This window comes from Marmota flaviventris, chromosome 10 (assembly GCF_047511675.1).
Source record: "Marmota flaviventris isolate mMarFla1 chromosome 10, mMarFla1.hap1, whole genome shotgun sequence".
NCBI classification, from domain to species: domain Eukaryota; kingdom Metazoa; phylum Chordata; class Mammalia; order Rodentia; family Sciuridae; genus Marmota; species Marmota flaviventris.
Window position 1 is genome coordinate 95394800 of NC_092507.1, and position 11445 is coordinate 95406244.

Genomic DNA, 11445 nt, shown 5'->3' on the forward strand with positions numbered 1-11445 from the left:
GTAAGATAAAAAGTTCTGAATATTGGACACACAACTGCATGATTGTAATTAACCCACTGAACTGTACACTTAAAAACGGTTGTGATGGTGAACGTTATGTGTATTCTACCATTATTTTTTTAAAAAATGAGTAAATATTTTGACCAAGCCCCAGATTTTTATAAGGCTAAGCTAATTATTTATGTGTTATTATATTCAAGTAAAGTACACAGGTGTTAAAAACAATTTTTTTTCAATACTTAATTTTCAGTCAGTCACTCTACTAACTAATATGATTTAGTAAACTATAGACATGTAGGCTTAGGCTTATACAGTGATTAATTTTTATTTGACACTTTTGGAAAGTTCCTCCATTGCCGCAGTCTGGCTGGGCACAATTCAGGAGTCACTTGTCAAAAGAAACAAACTTTATTTTTAGAACACACAGGCCACACCACACAGCTCTTCAGGAAAACCCTCAGAGCCCAACTGCTGCCACCAGCTTCCCACAAGCCTCTCAACCTCCCCCACACCTCCTGCTCTTGAGGCCCATTGGTTGGGTCGCGTGGGGGGAGCAAAAAAAAGTCCCCCAATGAGCAGCTCCCTGGTCTGAAAGGGCGGGGAAACAACCCAATGAGCATCAATGCAGAGGAGCCAATCAGCTGGCAGCTGGAAGTTTGCTGGGGCCCCTTCTGCTGGGGCCACTGAGAGCCAATCATCAGCTGGCAGCTGGTACTGGCACTGGAAGTTTGATGGGGCCCCTTCGACTGTGGCTCTCAACACTCCATCATAGTATAACGTTTAACTCTGAGGCATTGCCAAGTTGTTTGCACTAGAAAAGGGAAATTGCATGGAAATGGAAGGAGACCCTCATTGTTATACAAAATTACATATAAGAGGTTGTGAGGGGAATGGGAAAAAAAAAAAAAAAAAACAAGGAGAGAAATGAATTACAGTAGATGGGGTAGAGAGGGAAGATGGGAGGGGAGGGGAGGGGGATAGTTGGGGATAGGAAAGGTAGCAGAATACAACAGTTACTAATATGGCATTATGTAAAAATGTGGATGTGTAACAGATGTGATTCTGCAATCTGTATTTTGGGTAAAAATGGGAGTTCATAACCCACTTGAATCTAATGTATGAAATATGATATGTCAAGAGCTTTGTAATGTTTTGAACAACCAATAAAAAAAGAAAATTAAAAAAAAAATCTAATAGATTTAAGCAGTATTTTTGTCTCTATTTTATATACTTTATTTCTATTGGAATACAGGATTGTAAAGACTACATGTAACTAGTTTTAATTAATATTTTGCAGAAGTTATTTGCATGTGAAAATCTTAAAATCAATTAAATAATCCTCTAGCCAAAAAAAAAAGAGAGGCTGCACTAAGAAATGCTTTCTTGACAGAAACATGAGTGCAAGCAAATGTGCTTCAGGTTGACTGGGTTCTGGGGACTCAGGGTTCTACAAAATTTAGATTTCAATCCAAGGTCATGGTAAAACATGTGAAGTTCAATGCCAGTCTTTTTTTTTTTTGGCATAGGAGGGGAACAGAAGGTGCCTACAGGACCCTCAGCAGAATCCTCACCATGGATGGGCACTGAGGACTCGAAGCTACACAGTGGTGCTGTGATGTGCCTGGCCTCCTTTGATGGCAGGGAAACTGCAAAACTGCTGGTGGATATGTAAAGTGGAAATGGCTCCAAAAATCAATTTCTTTTTTATCACTCCCCAGTATGGGGACTGGAACCCAGGAACATTCTACCTCTGAGCTGTATCCCCAGCCCTTTTTAAAAACTTGATTTTGAGACAGGGTCTTGCTAAGCTGTCCAGGTTGCCCTCAAACTTGTGTTCCTCATGCCTCAGCTTCCTGAGTATTTGGGATTTTAGGAAGGTCAATTTCTGGGTTTTTTTTTTTTTTTTTTTTTTTTGTTGTTGTTGTTGTTGTTGTTTTGTGGTTTTCTTTTTCTTTTCTTTTCCTTTTTTTTTTTTTTTTTTTTTTTTTTTTGTACACAGGATTTAACTCAGGTGCACTCAATCACCAAGTCTCATCTCCAATCTTTTTTTTCTTTTTTTGGTATTTTATTTAGAGACAGGGTATCACTGAGTTCCTTAGCCCCTTGCTTTTGCTGAGGCTGGATTTGAACTTGCAATCCTCCTGCCTCAGCCTTTCAGGCTGGTGGGATTACAGGCATGTGCTACAGCACCAGGTGGAAGGTCAATTTCTTGATGTGAAATAATCAGGCAGATCTGCGGCAGTGCTGCTTAAGCCTATGGATAGAAGGTCCATATGTTTAGTTTTTGTCTCCACCTCTTTTTTCCCCTATTTTCTGTTACCTGTCCTTACAATATACTCAATAATGTATGTGCAGCAAGGCCTGCAAATATGGACACCACCTCGCCTATCAGGTGTAAGACCCTGAATTCAATTCTCAGCACCATATAAAAATAAAATAAAGATATTGTGTCCAACTACAACTAAAAAATAAATATTTTTTAAAAACGCTAGAAGAGGTCTCTGCTTCCTGATAATCAGTCAACGGTGGACCTCTCTTACTAAGAGAAAAAGAAACAGTCCAAAAGTACTCTAGGAGTAGAGTGGAGATTGCCAGAGACTGGAAGATTGATTGATTGATTGATTGATTGATTTATAAAGAGAGAGAAAGAGAAGGGGGGGGGAGAGAGAGAGAGAAAATATTTTAATATTTATTTTTCAGTTTTCAGTGGACACAACATCTTTATTTTTGTTTTATGTGGTGCTGAGGGTCAAACCCAGCGCCTCGCGCATGCCAAGCGAGTGCTTTACTGCTTGATCCATGTCCCCAGCCCCTGGAAGTTTTTTTTTTTTTTTTTATTGGGTGAAAAGTTTCAGTTTGCCAAGATGGAAATGTCCTGAAAATGGTTGGTGGTGATGGTTGTACAAATGGGAATGTACTCAATGCCATGAAACTGTATATATCTAGTGAAATATTAAATTTTATGAGTATTTTACATATATATATAGTAAATAAGCCTGATTCAGAAAGTTAAGAAGCCAGTAACAAAAAGACCACATATTGTATGATTTCATTTATATGAAATATCTGGAATGTTTTCTCTCATAGAATGAAGTTTGACCAAAGAAAGGGGAAAAAGTGGGGGAGGACTCCTGTGAAAATAGAAGGGAGATCAGTGGAGCAAAAGAAGGGGATAGATGGGGAGGGAGGAGGAATGGGAAAGGGGAGGAATAATGGAATGAAATTGACCAAATTGTGCTATGTACATGTGAATACACCACAGTGAATTTGACCTTTATGTTTATATATAAAGAACTAATTTTTAAAATTATAAATAAATAGAAGGAAGACTAGTAGAGTAGAAGGGAAACAGGAGGAGGGAGAAGGAGAGGAAAAGGGGAAGTACTGGGGACTGAAGTGGAGAAAATTTTATTCCATGATGTATAATTATGTCAAAATGGGCCCCACTATTATGTGGAACTATAATGTACTAATGAAACATTCAGAAATAAAAATATATGCTGTCTTGATGAAGATTTACTGCTGATATACCACTCTTTAAAATGCATTTTTAATTGATTTTTTAAAATGACAGTGCAAAACATTACAATTCGTATTACACTTATAGAGCACAGTTTTCATATCTCTGGTTGTATATAAAATATATTCACACCAATTCATGTCTTTATACATGTACTTTGGATAATGATATGCAAACATAAGTCAAAATGTTATTCAAGTCAAAATGTCTGACTTTCTGTCATCTCATTTTCCCTTTTGTGGTTGAGTCCTATCACTCCTATTTCAAAACTTAGCTCACATACCACTTTTTCTAAGTAGTCTTCTCTAATTTCTCAGCCAGAATTAACAGTTCCATTCTTTCTTTGAACTTAGACTTAACCAGTAAGGGGAAATAGCATATGACTCAATAAGTCCCATAGGTATATATGCAAGAGAAATGAAAATAAAACATGTACATAGAAACTTGCACATGAATTTTATATGTCATTATTCATAAGAGCCAAAAAATATCTATATGACCCCAGGATCTGTCAGCTGAATAAAATGTGGTGTATCCATAAAAGGGAATATTATTTGGCAACAAAAAGAAATGAAGTATTGATACATGCTGCACTGTAGGTGAAACATCATGTTAAGAAGCCAGTCACCAAAAGACCACATATTGTATGATTCCATTTATATGAAATATCTGGAAAAATCAAAATATTAGAAACAATTGGTGGATAAATGGTTGTCACTTGAGTCTGAGGGGTGGCAGGGAGGTAAAGAATGACTACCAATGGTTGAAGCTTTCTTTTGGAGGTAATAAAAATGTTCTAAAATTCTGGAGCCTCCACTCCGTCCCCTGCGGGTCTGCTCTGTGTGCCATAGACAGCATGGTCCCAGACATAGCAGTTGGCACTAAGCGGTCTGACGAGCTTTGCTGTACATGTGTCACTAATGGACCCTTTATCATGAGCAGCAACTCTGCTTCTGCAGCAAATGGAAATGACAATAAGAAGTTCAAGGGCAACAGCAGGAGTGTGGGAGTCCCCTCCTGCATGACCCATATCTGCAAGCTGCCCAGCGATGTCACAGAGGGCGAGGTCATCTCCCTGGGGTTGCCCTTTGGGAAAGTCACCAACCTCCTGATGCTGAAGGACAAAAACCAGGCCTTCGTTGAGATGAACACCCAGGAGGCAGCCAACACATGGTCAACTATTACACCTCGGTGACACCTGTGCTGCAGCCAGCCCATCTACATTCAGTTCTCCAACCTCAAGGAGCTCAAGACTGACAGGTCCCCAAACCAAGTGCGGGCCAGGAGCCCGTGCAGGCCGTGAACTCAGTCCAGTGGGGGAACCTGGCCTTGGCCACCTCGACCGCTGCCGTGGATGCTGGGATGGCAATGACTGGGCAGAGACCCGTGCTCAGGATCATCGTGGAGAACTTCTTCTACCCTGTGATCCTGGACGTGCTCCACTAGATCTTCTCCAAGTTCGACACAGTCCTGAAGATTATCACATTCACCAAGAACAACTACTTCCAGGCATTGCTGCAGTATGCCAATCCTGTGAGCTCCCAGCACGCCAAGCTGTCGCTGGACGGGCAGAACATTACAATGCCTGCTTCACGCTGCGCATGGACTTCTCCAAGCTCACCAGCCCAACGTCAAGTACAATAAGGACAAGAGCCACGATTACAGGCACCCAGACCTGCCCTCTGGGGACAGCCAGCCCTCAATGGACCAGACCATGGCCATGGCCTTTGGTGCACCTGGTTTAATCTCAGCCTCTCCATATGCAGGAGCTGGGTTCCCTCCCACCTTTGCAATTACTCCAGCCACTGGTCTGTCTGTTCCTAACACGCACGGAGCCCTGGCCCCATTGGCCATTCCATAAACTGTAGCTGCCATGGCTGCCGCAGGCCAAATCACCATCCCAGGCCTGGCGGGGGCTGGGAACCCCATCCTGCTGGCCAGCAACCTCAACCCTGAGAGATTCACACCCCAAAGCCTCTTTATTCTTTTCGGCGTCTATGGGGACATGCAGCGGGTGAAGATCTTGTTCAACAAGAAGGAGAATGCGCTGGTGCAGATGGCAGATGGCAGATGGCAGCCAGTCCCAGCTGGCCATGAGCCACCTGAACGGGCACAAGCTGCACGGGAACCCCATCCACATTAGCTGCTCAAGCACCAGAATGTAAAGCTGCTGCGTGAGGGCCAGGAGGACCAGGGCCTCAACAAGGACTAAGGCAACTCCCCCCTGCACCCCTTCAAGAAGCCCGGCTCCAAGAACTTCCAGAACATCTTCCTGCCCTCCGCCACCCTGCACCTCTCCAACATCCTGCCTTTCCTCACGGAGGAAGACCTCAAGGTTCTGTTCTCCAGCAACAGGGGCGTGGTCAAGGGGTTCAAATTCTTCCAGAAGGACCACAAGATGGCGCTGATCCAGATAGGCTCCCTGGAGGAGGTGGTGCAGGCGCTCATCGACCTGCACAACCATGACCTGGGCGAGAAACACCACTTGTGAGTCTCCTTCTCCAAGTCCTTCATCTAGGGGCCCAGCCCCCGGCCGGGGTCCGGAGGCACTTCTGTCATTCCAGAGAAAAGCCACTTTAAGAAGCAGCTGAAGTGACCTTAACAGACCAGAGATTTTATTTTATTTTATTTTTAAAGTGAAATCAGTTTACCTGTTTTTTAAAAAATTAAATCTAGCTCACCTTGCTGACCTTGTGGTGACTGATGGCTCTGGCGCTCAGGGACTGCAGAAGGGGTCCCCAACCTGCCCAGGGTCAGGCCAGGCCAGACCCAGCACCCTGCCTTGCAGGGCGTGTTGGACATGCGGCCCTCAGTGGGCCCCCAACCATGACTTGGCCTCCTGGTGCCTTAAACCTCCCTGCCTTGTAGCAGCACGCCCACCCAAGGTGATCCAGGGACCCAGGGGCTAGGGATCTGCTCCAGGCAAAAGCAAAGCAGACTCCTGCTCCCACGGATCATGTGCCCAGTGCTGGGAGGGAGTGGAAACCAAGGTGCCAGCAGGGCTGGCTGACACCCTCCTATGTCAAGTGACTTGAATCATATCATCTGACATGATTCTCCCCATGTCCTCCAGCCACCCAGGTCCCCCTCACCTGGCCAGGCCCGGAGGGCACAAACCAGCCTCCTTGAGCTATAATATTCCTCCTTTTGTTATAATATTCTGATGTGGATGCAGACATCTGTGCCTAGTAATATTTCCAGTTGATCAAATATCCTAATCTTTTTTCATTTATTTGCAGAAGAAATAGTTTTAAGTACCTTTTTATAGGAAGAGGATCCAGTGGTATGAGTGTGATCTTTCTCTTGGTATTACTTTGTATGCTGTACTTTCTATTTTATTCTTTGTAATCAATTAAATCATAGGCAGGACCCAGCCTCCCCCAGGGGCAGGGCCTTGCTGTGCACTACACTCCTCAGTGGCCTTACTCAGCCTCCAAGATCTGCCTAGGAAGACCAGCCCTAGAACTTTCAGGGTTTGTTTGTTTGTTGTTGTTGTTGTTTCCTTTTGCTTCAAATTTTGGACCAAAGTCATGTTTCTCTTCCTGTCTGCTCTGATGCTGGGACTCCAGGCGGTTGGAACCTCCAGGTTCTGACCACCCTCCTACCCTGAGGGACGCCTTGGTCCTACCGGGCCAGCAACAGGGCCGGTCTCCTCGGATCCCCAGTTTCATAGAGTGTGACAAGGGTGTAAATATTTATAATTTTTTATACCTGTTGATATGTGGAGGAGCACATCGTTTTTTTTTTTTTTTTTTTTTTTTTATGGTGATGCATATATTTTGATAAAAGCGATTACAGGCTCAGTATTGTACGTGGAGCGCAGTGGCCATGAGGACATTCCATTGCCTGGCCCTGGGCTTGTAATGCAGAGAGAACTCGATTAAAACAGTTTTATAACAACAACAAAAATGTTATAAAATTGATTATGATGATTTCACATACTGAATATACTAAAAACCATTGAACATCTTCTAAATAGGTAAATTGAATATTATGGGAATTATATTAAAAAAGTCATTTTCTAAAACAAGTGTTTTCTGACTAATTCTCATCACGTACAATCTAATTCCTTGGACAAGTGCATTCTTTTATTTAACGAATACCTGTTGAGTATCTACTAGATACTGTTTCAGGCATTAAACTACTTGTTATTTTTTGCTTTTTTTATATTATGAAATTATTTTTCTTGGTGTTTATTGTCCTATCTGTACAATGTATAAAGATTTTATTATTCTGATTTATCTTGATCTCCACCATCTATAAGTGGCTATTATTTTTATTAAGTTTAAGTTTTTAGGATCAGATTATGTATCTAAATTCTATTAGGAATTTTTAATTTTTGTGGCAGTTTATACTCAAGAGAAAATGTTATCATGTGTCATGTAAGCCAGTGAGTTTTATGTTTCTTATTGGTACCAGTATATCCATTATGGATTGAATAAAATAATTTCTTTTTTTCTTGGGTGATTCTGAGCATTTTCCTCCAGCTCTGTATTTGGGTTTAGGGAACAAAGTTCTTCAGGCTTGAAGTTCTTCCTACTTTTGACAGACTTGCTAAGTCATGGACAGAACCATGAAGGAATGCATTGTTGAAAACGTAGTGTCCAGCAAGAGAGCAGAGAATGTTTTGGGATATAGTGAGGGACAAGACTGGAAAGTGTATTGAGGGTTAGATTTTGACTGAATGCCAACATAAAAATTGGGCTTACTTCAGTAGGCAATATGATCTTTAAAATTATTTTTAGATGTAGATGGACACAATATCTCAATTTACTTTATTTATTTATCTGTTGTGCTGAGGATTGAAACACAGTGCCTTACACATGCTAGGCAAGCACTCTATCATTGAGCCCTAATCCCAGCCCAGCAAATGATTTTGAACTCACTTTTTTACTGAATCTAAAATTATAACAAGATCAGTATAGAAAATTTGGAAAATGCATAAAATTACCAAGAAGGTAAAATGTTAACCATCAGCAGTTATCACTAATAACATTTTGGAGTATAGCTTTCTAGTATCCTCCGATTCATTTCTTTACATAGTTGACACTAAATTGCATACATATATTTTAATTTGTTTTATTTAAAACTGACACTATAAAAATAAGCATTTTCCAAGTTGTTAAGAACTTTAGCATGTTATTTTAATAGTGCCATACATAATATTCTTTCAGGATTGGAATGTAAATTAAGGATTGTTCGTTTTGGATATCCTTTTTGTTTCCAATTTATTGCATTTATCTTTTATACATATTTCTTTTGGATCTCTGAATGTAAGGTGCAAGCAAGGTGTATGAAGGTATGTAGGTGGTGGAGGGATAGCAAATAGAACAATACTCAAGTGCCAGAGGCTGGAATTTTGGTAGCAAAAGATCTTTTTTCAGTAAAATGAGGAGCATAATACACCAATAAAAATATGGAAAATAAAATGGCTCTGGCACTGTGTGGATACATGGGGTGGGGTTAGAGCTTCTCTCTTTATTTGACAAGACATTATCGAGCTCTGAGGGAGACCTTTCATTGAGTCCTAGGAGCAAAAACCAGGTTTCCATTTCTAAGCAAGTGAGCAGGTGGTGAAGCTCAGAAGCATGGAGTGTAACTGTACTTTTGGAAGGTTTGTTGATGAAGAGAAGGAGAAAAATGGAATGAGGTAAAAGGGGGGAAACAAGAACAAGTAGCAATTTTATTTTATGTATTCTTTTTTAAAGATAGAGACTGGAACATTGTTAGGGTAAAGGTATAGTATAAGAGAAAATAGGGGGTTGGGATTGTGGCTCATCAGTAGTGCACTTGCCTGGAATGTGTGAGGCACTGGGGTTGATTCTCAATACCGCATATAAATAAGTAAATAAAGGACTATTAACAACTAAAAATCAAAAGAGAAGAGAGACAAAATAGGGATATGAATATTAAAAACAAACTGAAGATTGGAAGTCCATCTGCTGTTTTACATTTTTTTTTCTTTTTTGTCTTAACCCTGGTAATTAGTTTCAGAAGAAATTTTCAGACTCCTCCTAATAATTTGGTATTTCCATGCATTGTGGCTTAGAATCTGGCTTACACTCAAGACCTATTTTAGCCTGAAGAAATGAGGAACTACACATAATGTTGATTTTAGACTTTGCATCTTTGTTATTGTTTCATATGAGTCATCAGTAGCATAGCATTAGAATAAGCTCATTTAGTAACATCCTCTCTGAAATTTTATATATTTTATACATTTAAATTTTTATATATTTAAATATATAAAATTATATAAATTTTTATATATTTCCTTGTCCACAAACTGCAACCACATTTCAATAGCAGTTTCTGGGAATTCTCTAGTGCTGATGTCTAAACAAATTATTAACAGTTTTATCTCCTATTGTTAATCTTTTTTGACCTGCTCAGGTTCCCAGTAAGTTTTATATTTTTAAAACATCACCTCTATGTCTCATCTGTGCATTTTGGTCACCTTATTGTTAATAAATGACTTCTAGCAAGCTCACCTGACTATCTTGCTTGGACTGTTCTGTGAACATTGCAATTTTCATTTACCAGATATGAACAACTTCAGATATATTAGCCCCAGCAAAGTCATTAAAAAGATTGTTCATAGAGCTTGCAAAAAAAGTTAATTGGTTCTAAAATTTTGTTTTAGAGTAAAGTAATAAAGAATCATTTATAAGCAACTGTAAATGAGCCACTATAAATGACACTTATAATTTTTACTAATGGAAAAATAATCAAGAAGCTAGTAACACAGATAATATGTATTTGAAATTAAATAAGTTGAGAATTGTAAATTAATTATACTAATAAATTGTCAGGCTTCCTTCAGCAACCAGGAACTCAATAATAACTGCAATATCAGAACTTAGCATTTATTCATTTGAGAAAACTAATATATCAGCTGGTAACAAGTCAAAATGAATCTGAAAACTGTTTTTGCTTCTCTAAAGAATATAAAAATTAGCGGCCATATAACTCTCTACTGTATTATATTGCCTTCAAAGAAACATCTGTTTAGCATTCAAAATAATTAAGAAGATGTTTTAAATGTTTTTTTTTGTAGTTTCTCTAACTCACCTACCTTATTCACTCTTAGGTTTCCTAGATGTGAGGAGTGGTGTAAAACAGGTCAAGTGATGCATAAATATGAAGATTATTTGTACTAATCAAAATCAGCAGGAGATTCCACTATTTCACCAAAAAACAATTCACTCCTACAAGAAAATATAGGATCAACACTCCAGCATACAGGCATAGGCAATGACTTTCTCAATAGGACCCCTAAAGCTCAGGAAATAATGCTAAGTGTTAATAAATGGGATGGCTCCAAATTAAAAGGCAACAATTAGGAATAGAAAGAGAGAACCTACAGAATGGGAGAAAATCTATGCTAGCTACTCTTTTGAGAGAGGATTAATATGTAGAATATATAAAGAACTCAAAAAAATCAAATAACCCAATTAATAAAAATAAAAATACTAATGTATTAAGCAGACACTTCTTAAAAGAAGAAATACAAATGGCCAACAAATATATGAAAAAATGTTAAACATTATTAGCAATTAGGGAAATGCAAATCTCACAGCAGTCAAAATGGCAGTCATTAAGAATACAAATAATAATAATTGCTGGAGAGGATGTGGAGAGAAAGGGACACTTTTACACTGTTGGTGGGATTGTACATTAGTACAACCACTATGGAAATCAGTATGGAGGTTCCTTAAATGGAACCACCATATGACTCAGCTATACCAATCCTCAGTATTTGTCCTAAAGAATTAAAGTCATCATACTATAAGGATACATGTATATCCATGTTTATAGCAACACAATTCACAATAACCAACCTATGGATCTAGCCTTGGTGTCCATCAACAGACGAATGTATTAAGAAAATGTGGTGTACATATACAATGAAACTTTATTGAGCC

The 11445-nt window shown here is 39.4% G+C and overlaps 1 pseudogene; it reads left to right on the plus strand.

Annotated features, from left to right (window-relative positions):
• The first annotated feature begins 4373 nt into the window (after positions 1 to 4373).
• LOC139707468 (polypyrimidine tract-binding protein 1-like) lies at positions 4374 to 6038 on the plus strand (annotated as a pseudogene).
• The last annotated feature ends 5407 nt before the right edge of the window (positions 6039 to 11445 follow it).